Source organism: Crocuta crocuta, unplaced genomic scaffold, assembly GCF_008692635.1.
Source record: "Crocuta crocuta isolate KB4526 unplaced genomic scaffold, BGI_CrCroc_1.0 scaffold56, whole genome shotgun sequence".
NCBI classification, from domain to species: Eukaryota; Metazoa; Chordata; class Mammalia; order Carnivora; family Hyaenidae; genus Crocuta; species Crocuta crocuta.
The window spans coordinates 7735706-7745941 of NW_027531334.1; the positions used below are offsets into that span (position 1 = coordinate 7735706).

Consider the following 10236-nt stretch of genomic DNA (forward strand, 5'->3'; position numbering starts at 1 on the left):
ACAGATGAGGTTCAACTAATGGGTGGGGTGGAGTGGGTTGGGTATGTGTGTGTGTTTAATCTTCCCTTACCTAGGAAGGAGCCCTTCACTCTACTCAACTTAGGAGGTATAAACGTTAACTACCATTTTGGCTTAGCTGACTTTATAATCTCTGGTGCCTTCTACCCTCATAACTGAAGTCACAGAGTTTCAACAGACAGTTTGACTAAGTTAATATATAATGTTTGGATATCTTGTTAGGATATCTTACATGATTCACCAGTTTACAATGAACTCAACATATTCAGATGATCAGTGATCAAAATCAGCAAAAGGATATTCCCAGAGTTAAATGGGTAGGAATACCAAACAATTTTACTCTGTGAACTAAGAAAGTTAAATACAATAGGATCACAGTCCCTTATCTGAAACCCTTAGGTCCAGGTATGCTTCAGATTTTTGTGAGTCTTAAAGGTCAGATGGAGCATACAGCATGTATTACGTAACACTCCTAGCTAGATCTACGATAGCACCTCATAGCCAAATACATTACTATTTCTACAGCAGAATATGTGAACATCCTTCCTTAGTAGGCTTTAAAACTACTTCAAACAAGCCCATGACAGTTTAGGTCAGGTTCTGCCACCAAATGAGTTTTGATGCCAAACTTTTGGAGGGGGAAAACAAAACAAAGCAAACAAAACAAAAAAAACCTTAGTTTTTCAGAGACTTTTTTAGATAAAGGACTGTGAATGTATATCCAATACCATTACACTTCAAAATATAAAGATATTTGCAAAATATATAAAGTTTATTAATGTATTGGAGACAAAAAAAAATCTAAGCTAAATTAAAATATAGCAAAGTATAATAAAGATGTTCCTGGCAAATATAACCTTAGAAATTAGGAAACACAAAGTTATTTAGTCAAATAAATTAAATGAATGTCTATGTTAGAAGCAGTATTTCAGTACGATAGGAAAGTCTGAGAACCCTGATACTTAAAGTCTTTTGTACTTTTCTTTGCATTTAACCACATGTTGCATTTTTCCTAGCTTTGGTTTTCACATTGTTTGAGATTTCAGGGATTTGGTGTATTTCCCATTCATCTTCTCCTTAGCCTGCCCCTCTTTTTTATTTAAGTGCCTATTCTGTGCAATGTAATTTGTTACGCACTCCGGATGTAATGCTTCTCAATCTTCATGCCTTGACACAAGGGTAAGTTTTAATTGGTTGTGAGGAATGCCCAGTAATTAGTTATGAACAAAGTACCACAGTTTATAAAGAATTTTACATGTTTGTATATTGGTGTATTCAAAGTTTTCATTATGATAGTATCACTCTCACTTATATTCTGATTTATCTTCTTGATAAGGAATGCAGTGACTTTATCACACTGACAACTACCACATAATTTATCTAAGTCTATAACCAGGGAAATTATAATGCCCTATGTGTAAACATCAGTCACATGTGTCTTAGCAGAAGAAAATTTGAGAACTGATGCTCTAAAACATTCCAAGATGGAACAAAGTCACCAGAGAGAATACCCAGTGCTGTCAACTAACCACTTTGAAATACGAAAAGAGCTACCCTCTTGTCCTGGGCTGTCTTTTTAAAGAGGTAGGGAAATCATTCCCCAAATTTGAAGGGGCACCATACTTAACTATGGAATGCTTCAGTTATTTGTCACTTTTATCCTTGTTATTCTTACTATTTCTTTCTTTAGTAATAAAGTACTTATCTAACACGTCACATCCAGTTAAAAATGCACCAATGTTTCTGGACACCAGGGTTGAGAATTATAGTTGGCCCTTGAACAACATGGAGCTCGGTAAGTCTACTTATACATGGATATTTACAGTACAGTACTATAAATGTATTTTCTCTTCCTTAGGATTTTCCTAATAACATTTCCTTTTCTCTAGCTTACATTATTGTAATATATATACATATATATATGTGATACCATACATATACATACAAAATATGTGTTAATCAACTGTTTATGTTATCATGTTATCAGTAAGGCTTCTGGTCAACAGTAGGTTATTAGTAGTTAAGTTCTTGGGGAGTCAAAAGTTCTATGCAGGTTTTTGACTGCGCAGGAGTGGGGTGTGATTGGCACCCCAACCTCAGTATTGTTCAAGGGTCAATTGTACTTTAGAGGAAACAAAAATTAAAAGGCACAGGCTGGGTCAGTTGGTAGAGCATGCAACTCTTGATCTTGAGGCCATGAGTTGGAGCCCCATGATGGGAATAGAGTTTACTTAAAATAAAAAAAAAAGAAGAAGAAAGAAAAAAAGGATGTTAAAAAAAACTAAAAGGCACAGCTTCAAGAAACTTCAAACTTAGTGGGAGATGGGATGAGGTGAGATAAAACTATAAAAACATGTATTGAGTTCTGACTGTGGATAAGGGTCATTGCAGACGTTACGGTCTACTGTAATTCTCATTCTGTTACATGGGAAGTATTAATATGCCCTTTTACATATAATAATGAAAGTTTATTCTGTAGTAACATGCTTAACATCCCTCAGTCAGTAAGCAAGAGGGGCAACAGTAGTGGGATCCAGGGATCTTTGGCTTCTAAGCCTCTGCTCCTTGTACTACACCTGCTACTCTGGGAGTATCAACAGAGGATGACAAGGGCTCTCTCAGTACTGCAAACATGCTGACTGAAATACAGCCACAGATTGAAGCTGGAAGAGAACTCATCAGTCAAAGAACGTTAGCCCCACATTCAGTGCATGACTCCTATTCCCTCTTCAGCCATCTGTCCCTTACACCAGAGTTCTCAAAGTGTGTCAGAGTACCTTAAACTTGGCTTCAGAGTCACTGAAGCGCTAGTTTCCTGGGCCCCACCTCAGTCACACTTATCTGGATATGGGACATGGGGACCTCCATTGTTTTTAAGATTTTACTTTTAAGTAATCTTTACACCTGGAATACCTGATGTCTCAGTCAGTTAAGCATCCAACTTCGGCTCAGGTCATGATCCCACAGCTCATGGGTTTGAGTCCCACTTCGGGCTCTGTGCTGACAGTTCAGAACCTAGAGCCTGCTTCAGAATCTGTGTCTCCCTCTCACTCTGCCCCTCCTCCCCCAAAGTGAATAAATGTAAAAAAAAAATAATAATAATAAAAATAAGTAATCTTTACACCCAGTGTGGGGCATGAACCTACGACCCCGAGATCAAGAGCTGCACACTCTATCAACTGAGCCAGTCAGGCACCCCTAGGGACCTCCATTTTTAACACGTCCTCCAGGTTTGTGTTTTTCAAATTGTAAGTCATAAAATCAATTTAATGAATAACATCATAATTTTTTAAATAAAATAGTTCAGAACACATCAGATTTATAAAGATTAGATAGAAGTAAAAAATATCAGAGAGTACTGGTCCTAATACTATTTCAGGAAACTTTTGTTACAGCTTTTATACACAGATTAGGATATAAAAGGTATTTCTCACCACACATCTCAAAGACATTTAATATAACTGCTTTAAACAATTTTTACTCTTGCTCTTATTTCTCCTTTGAAATAAGTTATCAGTGTTTTATTTAAATATTCCCTTTACCAAAAACCCAACATTTCTGTGCCCATTTTAGGATCTCAGTTATTCCATTCTAGGAATTTCAGTTTTATTCCTCGATCTCTTCACCTAAGGGCCATGTTTAACTATTGGTTTAATTATTTAATCAATATTTTATAGTATCGTTTTATTTTCCTAAGACTTCAAAAAATTCAACTCATTCTTATTTTAACTTTGTATTTTATACAACCTCCTCAGAACTGAAGTTATTTTATTATCTAGATCCTTGAACTGACTCCTATATTTTAACTTATTAAGTTTATATTTTGGTAGGTATGTCAATGCTTCATGGTCTATAATCAATCCTTTACATCTTTCATGTATTAGTCTTTCGTCTTTGTATTTATATATACTTTTATATAGAATTTGTTATTGGCTTGCCTTCTTTTGTATTTCCATTGTGTAACTGGTACTTACTCCAGTTTTCATCTCATCTTTTCCTCATCTCATCTCAAAGAAAAAAAAATGTAAGCAATCCCCATTAATACATGAGGATTTTCTGCATATATCTTTACAGTTTTAACATGATGTCCTAGCATTTCAACAAACTGTAACTGTCTTCTAAAGGATAAAATGAACACATATGAATGTTGAGTGAAGCTGTACTCAAAAAGTGCTTTCCTCAGGTATAACTTAACATACAGAAATCTCTTACAATTTGATACAGTATGTGATGACTGCCCTTGAGGTAGTACAAACCCACTGACTGAATTACAGTCACAGAATCTTCTAGCTGGAAGATTCATTCAATCCTTAGCTTCAGTCCTTACTACCTTCAGAGGAGTGTTTCTCAAAGTATAGCCTGAGGACCACCTGTATCCAATATACCTGGGGCACGTGATAAAAACCAAGTAGTGAAATCACAATGTCTTTATAATTTGGGTTTGTTTTCATTTCATAGTGAGAGGAAGAAAGTCGATGAAAAATATAAAAAAAACTATCACTGGGACCTACTTTAAAAGATGCCCTCAGTGGTAAAATGTTTAAAAAATAAGGTGGACTTCAAATTGCAAGTTCAAGAAAACATTTTTTTCTTAAGTTAAACACTGCTTAAGATTAAGTCTTGGGGTGCTGGGGTGGCTCAGTTCGTTGAGCATTCTACATTGTGTGATTGTGTGTGTGTGTGTGTGTCTGCCCCTCCCCTACTCACACTCTGTCTCTCTCTCAAAAATAAATAAGCATTAAAAAAAAAAAATTACATCTTAAAATACAGGTGTACCATACTGGTCATGATGCAATATGCCAATTAATTGCCTAAATTTAGTAACTTTTCTTAGTAACATTTAAATATCACAATTTTAAACATTTCTGCACTTTTTAAGACATTAATAATATCAAGGATTTCCTTCAGTACAACAGATATGTTGATAATGAGGCTATTTTCGAAGTTTTTTTTAGTAGGGCTAAACTATGAAATCTTTATTACTTCTATTAAAGGTTTCTAATATAAAAGTACTTGATGTTCATCTTAAGATGCAGTTAAAAATATGGCCCTTCTTTTACTCATGCTCTATGAAATGTACAAAAATGTAAACTTTTAGTATGGTGGCTGATTTTTAATTAGAAATTATGCTTGTAATTTTACTGAAAAATATGGTTCTATACTTTAGTTGCTGAGTTAGATTCTCATGAATTGTGCCACATTATTTCGAGACTATTCCTTCTTTTTTTAATTACATACAAAAAGCCTTATCAATTACATGGTTACAGCATAAGCAAGCCATAATTATGTGTTCATACTAGCTTTCACTCAAAGGTGTGTTTTAATTTCAATGTCTAAACAAATCTCCTCTGTTTCAATGCATTAAGCATAAAGGTCAGATCTATAAAGTCAAAGATATACACTTTCCAAGTTGTATAGCAGAGCTATATGTATAAGACAAAACTATCTTACAAACTCCTAAACGCAGAACTTTATTTTTTTAACTTAGATATAAAGATGAGATGGATTAAAAAAAAATAGAAGGTGTCAAAATTGCAAGTTTTTGTTAATAGCGAAGTCTCTCGTGGACTTAACCCACCAGGGTACCTTTAAAAGATGTAGCACTAAGAAACAACAGATATGAACCCCTTTTTTAATAGCTAGCATTAAATGTGAAATGCAAATTAAGACTTCAGTTTCAGAACGTAATAGAGATATGCAGAATAATAAAATGGGAAGTTTGGAAACTCTTGGCAATATAATAGCAAAACCTCTATCTAAATTCTTATTTTGATAATTAAGCTTCAAATCAAATAAATATGTTTTAGATGCAAATATCTGGTAATTCATGGTCAGGGTGACTTCTTTTAGATCACTACTACAAGTTTTACACTACAAAAACTACTCTGACTTCAAAGACCAAGCCTGTTCTTGAAAATATTGTTTTAATGAAGCAGTTGTTTGATATCTCAAAGAAATGCAAGAGCTCATCAGATCGCTTTTATTCTGGAAATTACTGATTCCCATTTAAAATTTTGAATTGGTCAAATATACTTCCATGGGGAAAGAACTAACATTAAAAGTTTGCTCCACTGAACAAAATAATGTGCCTCACATGTATAAATGTGGTGTTCTTTAGTAAATCAGGAATGCATTCTGAATACTCTTGCCATATGTTCAAAAATGAAAAACTTCTCTTGCAAACAAGCTTTAAAAAAAAAAATCAAAGACACTGAAATCCACATATTTTGTTGTGCACTAAATTCATCTCACAGAACCATCTCATTCTGACCATTCCAATAGGGCTGTTAGGTATGTGACGTATTAAGAGGTTCTCTTAACTATCTGAAATAATGTGATATTTACATTCCGTGAAAGATGTTGGACAATGAGCTTCTAATCACCTACGGTTCTCCGCAATGTCAAAGTATGTTTTGCTACTATATGGAAACTACCAGAAAGGCATGGCCCTAATTCCTCTTAATATGAAAACAACATTTTAGTAACATATATAATGGTAATAGAATATCCCAAATAGATAAGGTCCCTTTCCTTTTTCTTTTATGGAAAACTGAGTTCAAGTCTATTTTCATTCACAAAATATAAACTCTCGTCTTCATTATCGAAACATGATTAAGTATCACAACTGATTTACACATTTAGTACAACCAGTTTTCTTAATTTATCAGCAACTTGGAATACCTGAGGTGTTCCTTACAATTGAGGGGCAAATTGCAAGCAATGTGGGCTCCCCGTGCTACTTTCATATGTCCTATAAACCCTCACCTATACTGTTACTTCTCACAAACTAACTTTTCGGGCACTTGCCCTACACATTATTTCACCAATTCTTCCATTTGGGTGCATACGTCTGAAAAAGGCACTTAAGGGACTTCTGAGTCATTGTTTATTGTATACACAGGCTGCTAAAATATACCCAATTTCTCTAAGTATACAAATTTTGCAGGCAATTATGATTAATTTGGAAATGGTTATTTGCCTTTTATATCAGGCCTTTTATATCTAAATACTAGATTCACTACACTGCCTAGTCCACCCTTCCCCACCACAAAAATAACTGTCACAAACAGCACAAGTTACCCAAGACAGAGCACCTAAGAAAGAGTAAGCAAATGTCAGTCTCTATAATTAGAGAGGCATTCTGCACAATGCTTCCTTGGGTTTTTAATAATTCTCTCCACTTATAGGCTGCAATCTTTCTATAATATTATCTAGTATTAAATTTCCCAGGCCTTCAACTCTGTAAAATTTATCAACTAAATGACTATTTGAAAATAAGTTTTCAAATGACACTTGCAGATAAATGTGAAAGAAACATTTCAACTATCTTAAATAATAAGAGTAACTGAATTCTAAACACTAATGATCGTAAATTGATTTCTGCTGTGAAACCGAGGGTGACCAGCTTTCTGGGTTGTTGGAACCCCAGTAAGCCACCTTCTTAGGTGAGCAGTAAGGACCCTTAGGTCATTGCTAATAGCTGTCCAGCTTCCCTGTGGGAAGAGTTTGCATACTTACCCAGGAAGGCAAATGGAAAGTACACTGGGAGGAAGATGAACTGCGGCAAAGCCTTTGTCATATGATAGTGACCTATAAAGTATCAAATAAAGGTACATCATCAGTATGGTAGAGCTTTACAATAGTCTCAACTCCTGCAACACCTATGAAGGAAGGTCCCCAAAACCCGGGAGTCCAGCTCCCCACCAACCCCTCCCCCCTCTCTTCCTCCCACCCCCACGCGCGAACTGTGGAGCAATACAAGCAAAGAAGCTCCCTTTATTCAAAGGGCAGAGGCTGAGGGAAGCCCAGCTGGCATTCCAGGGTGTCTCCAGCACCCTCATTCCCTACTCCCCGTATGCACAAAGCTGAAAGTTGATCCTGTCTGCAAACCCAAAACCCACAGCGCGATCATTCATCAACTTGCACAAGTGATCGCCGCCCCCAGGACAAATAAACCAGTAACCAAATCATAGCAATCGATAGGCTGCCCGAGCCTCCACGGTGCCCAGGAGCCGGCCGGAGGTAGCACGGCGACGGCAGCGGGTCCAGGTAGCGCAGCCTTCAGCCCTGCAGACCTGGGGCGGCCACAGCCGTCGCCCAAACGCCCGGCCCCACTTACAATCCCGAGATTGGAGATCGGAACCGAGCCGGGAAACACATTCGCCAGAGCCCCGGGCGGCAAGTGCAGGGCCACCGGGTCTTGGAGGTCGGGGTGGGGGGAGCTAGGAAACCGAGAGGGAGGAAGGGAGCGAGGGGATCCCACCCCGCCTTTGTTGCTGGTCACCATCAAGTTTGCATCTTAGTACAAAATGTCGATCTTAAAGGCTGACAAGACAGAGGCAGAGGCACAGGGAGAAAGAGAAAGGGAATAGAGTCCATCTTGCTTTGGGGAAGAGGGGGGAGAGAAAAATGAAGTACAAATCCCACACTCCGGGCGTAAAAGTCTGCTAAACACCTTTCCATAACGGAGGAGCAACGAGTGGGGTGTCCCCGTCGCCGTGCCCGCTCGAACTGGCGGCGGTCTGGGCAGAAAACGCCTCCCTCTCCTNAGGGGGCGCGCGTGGGGCCCCCACGCCGCGAGTGGGCAACCCCAGGGGATGGAGAAGAAAGCCCCTCCCCGCGTGGGGAAAGTACCCCAGTCGCCGGCAGCCCGGCGTCGGCGGCCTGGAGACGAGAACTGGACGTGTCATTAGCAGGACAGGCAATGGTTTCAAAGCCCCAGGCCAATGACCATTAGCAGTGGCAGAGCTCGCTCCGTCCCCATCCCCCACAACCTCCACCCACCTTCCCCTTCGTACCGCCCCCACCTCCACCCCACCTCGCGAAAACTTTTCAACAGGATCCACCTGGACTAATTTGTCCTCAGACAGTTAAAATATTGACTAGCCCCTACACACCGGGAGGGAAGGGGAATGCACGTTTTATTTTCCTTTCTACAGAAAGGAAAGCAAAAAATAGCTTCTCTCTCCGTCTCTCCCTCTCCCCCCCCTCTGTCGTACATGTTGTGTCTTAGCTTTTTGCATCGTTTCGTTTTACCTTCCTCATTTGGCAGAAATGATCGCGAATATTTCACACAGAAACGTGTTCCAGATCCTTGGATTTGAGGGTCCTTGTAAATGACTGGACTCCGGTTTGGCCACAGTTACGTTTAAGTTTCATACAATACCGAGAAATTTAAAAAATAATAATAAATTTCTGAGGGCGAGCGAGCGAGACGAGGTGGAGGAGGAAAAGAAACCTCGAGTCTGATTTCTGTAATTTACTAGCGACCCGGATCGCAGCAAATAACAGTGTAACACGAGTGTGGCTTAAAAGGACTGGGGAGCTCTTTCTAGAGGCATCGACCCCATCCCCGGATAAAGGATCTGCAAGTTTTCTGTCATCGCGACCATGCAATGCCATAACTTACCTTCAGAAATGAGACTTTAAACAGCGAAGGCCTTCCTCCTCCCCTCCACCACCACCCCCAGCCTCGCTCTCTCCACCTTAAACTTATTGACACAACATAATCCCACATTCAAGCAAAATCCTGACACAGCCTCCCTCCTCCTCTTCCCCCTCCTCTCTTCCCTCCCGTTCTCTCTCTCTCTCGCTCCCTCCCGTCTCCCCCCCCCCTCCGCTTTCCCTCCCTCTTCTCTCTCCCCTTCTCCCTCACCCTCTTCCCCCTCTCCCCCCTATTCTTCCTCCTGGTTACTCTGGCACTAAAACAGCACTTTCCCTACTCGCCGCGCATTTGGTTAGGGGTGGGGGGTGAGAGGGCACCGATCTGCGGGGCCGGAACACCCAAATCCCAACTCTCCAGATGAACGAGCAACTGGGCTGCTGTTCCCGGTCACCGACGCACACGAAACGTTCAATAAATCCACCGAGGGCTGGCTCCTCGTACCTTCCTCCCCTGNCGTGAGGGCTGGCTCTGTTGTTGTTTTCCTCGGGCTGCTTCTGCCCGCGCCCCGGCGCCCGTGCCCCTCTCGGGCGGCGCTGCCTGTGTGTCGAGAGGTGCTGGTTGCAAACGCAGCCTGGCACCGGCTGGCCTCCTCCTCCCCAGCCCGGCCCCCCGCCTCCCGCCCGCAGGGCACTGCCTCCGCGCCCCCCGCCCCCAGCCGGCGCGGCCGCCGCGACCCTCGCCCGCGACCTCTCCCGACCCAAAGTTTTGGCGGAGGGGGAAAGTGCCCCGGGAGCGGAGCGGCCAGCCGCGGCTCCGGACGCGCGGGGTTCCCT

General features: G+C 40.7%; 1 protein-coding gene across 4 annotated transcripts in view; it reads right to left on the reverse strand.

Annotated features, from left to right (window-relative positions):
• The window catches only part of BBX (BBX high mobility group box domain containing), a 275195-nt gene that overhangs the window by 263806 nt on the left and 1153 nt on the right, over positions 1-10236 (reverse strand). For 3 of the 4 annotated variants that reach the window (XM_077771915.1, XM_077771914.1, XM_077771910.1), the window contains exon 2: positions 7537-7608. The gene's annotated coding sequence lies outside the window, so the exon portion shown is untranslated. Of the gene's footprint in view, positions 1-7536; positions 7609-8652; positions 8672-10236 lie in introns of those variants that run through there. The other variant, XM_077771911.1, reaches the window with a different exon arrangement.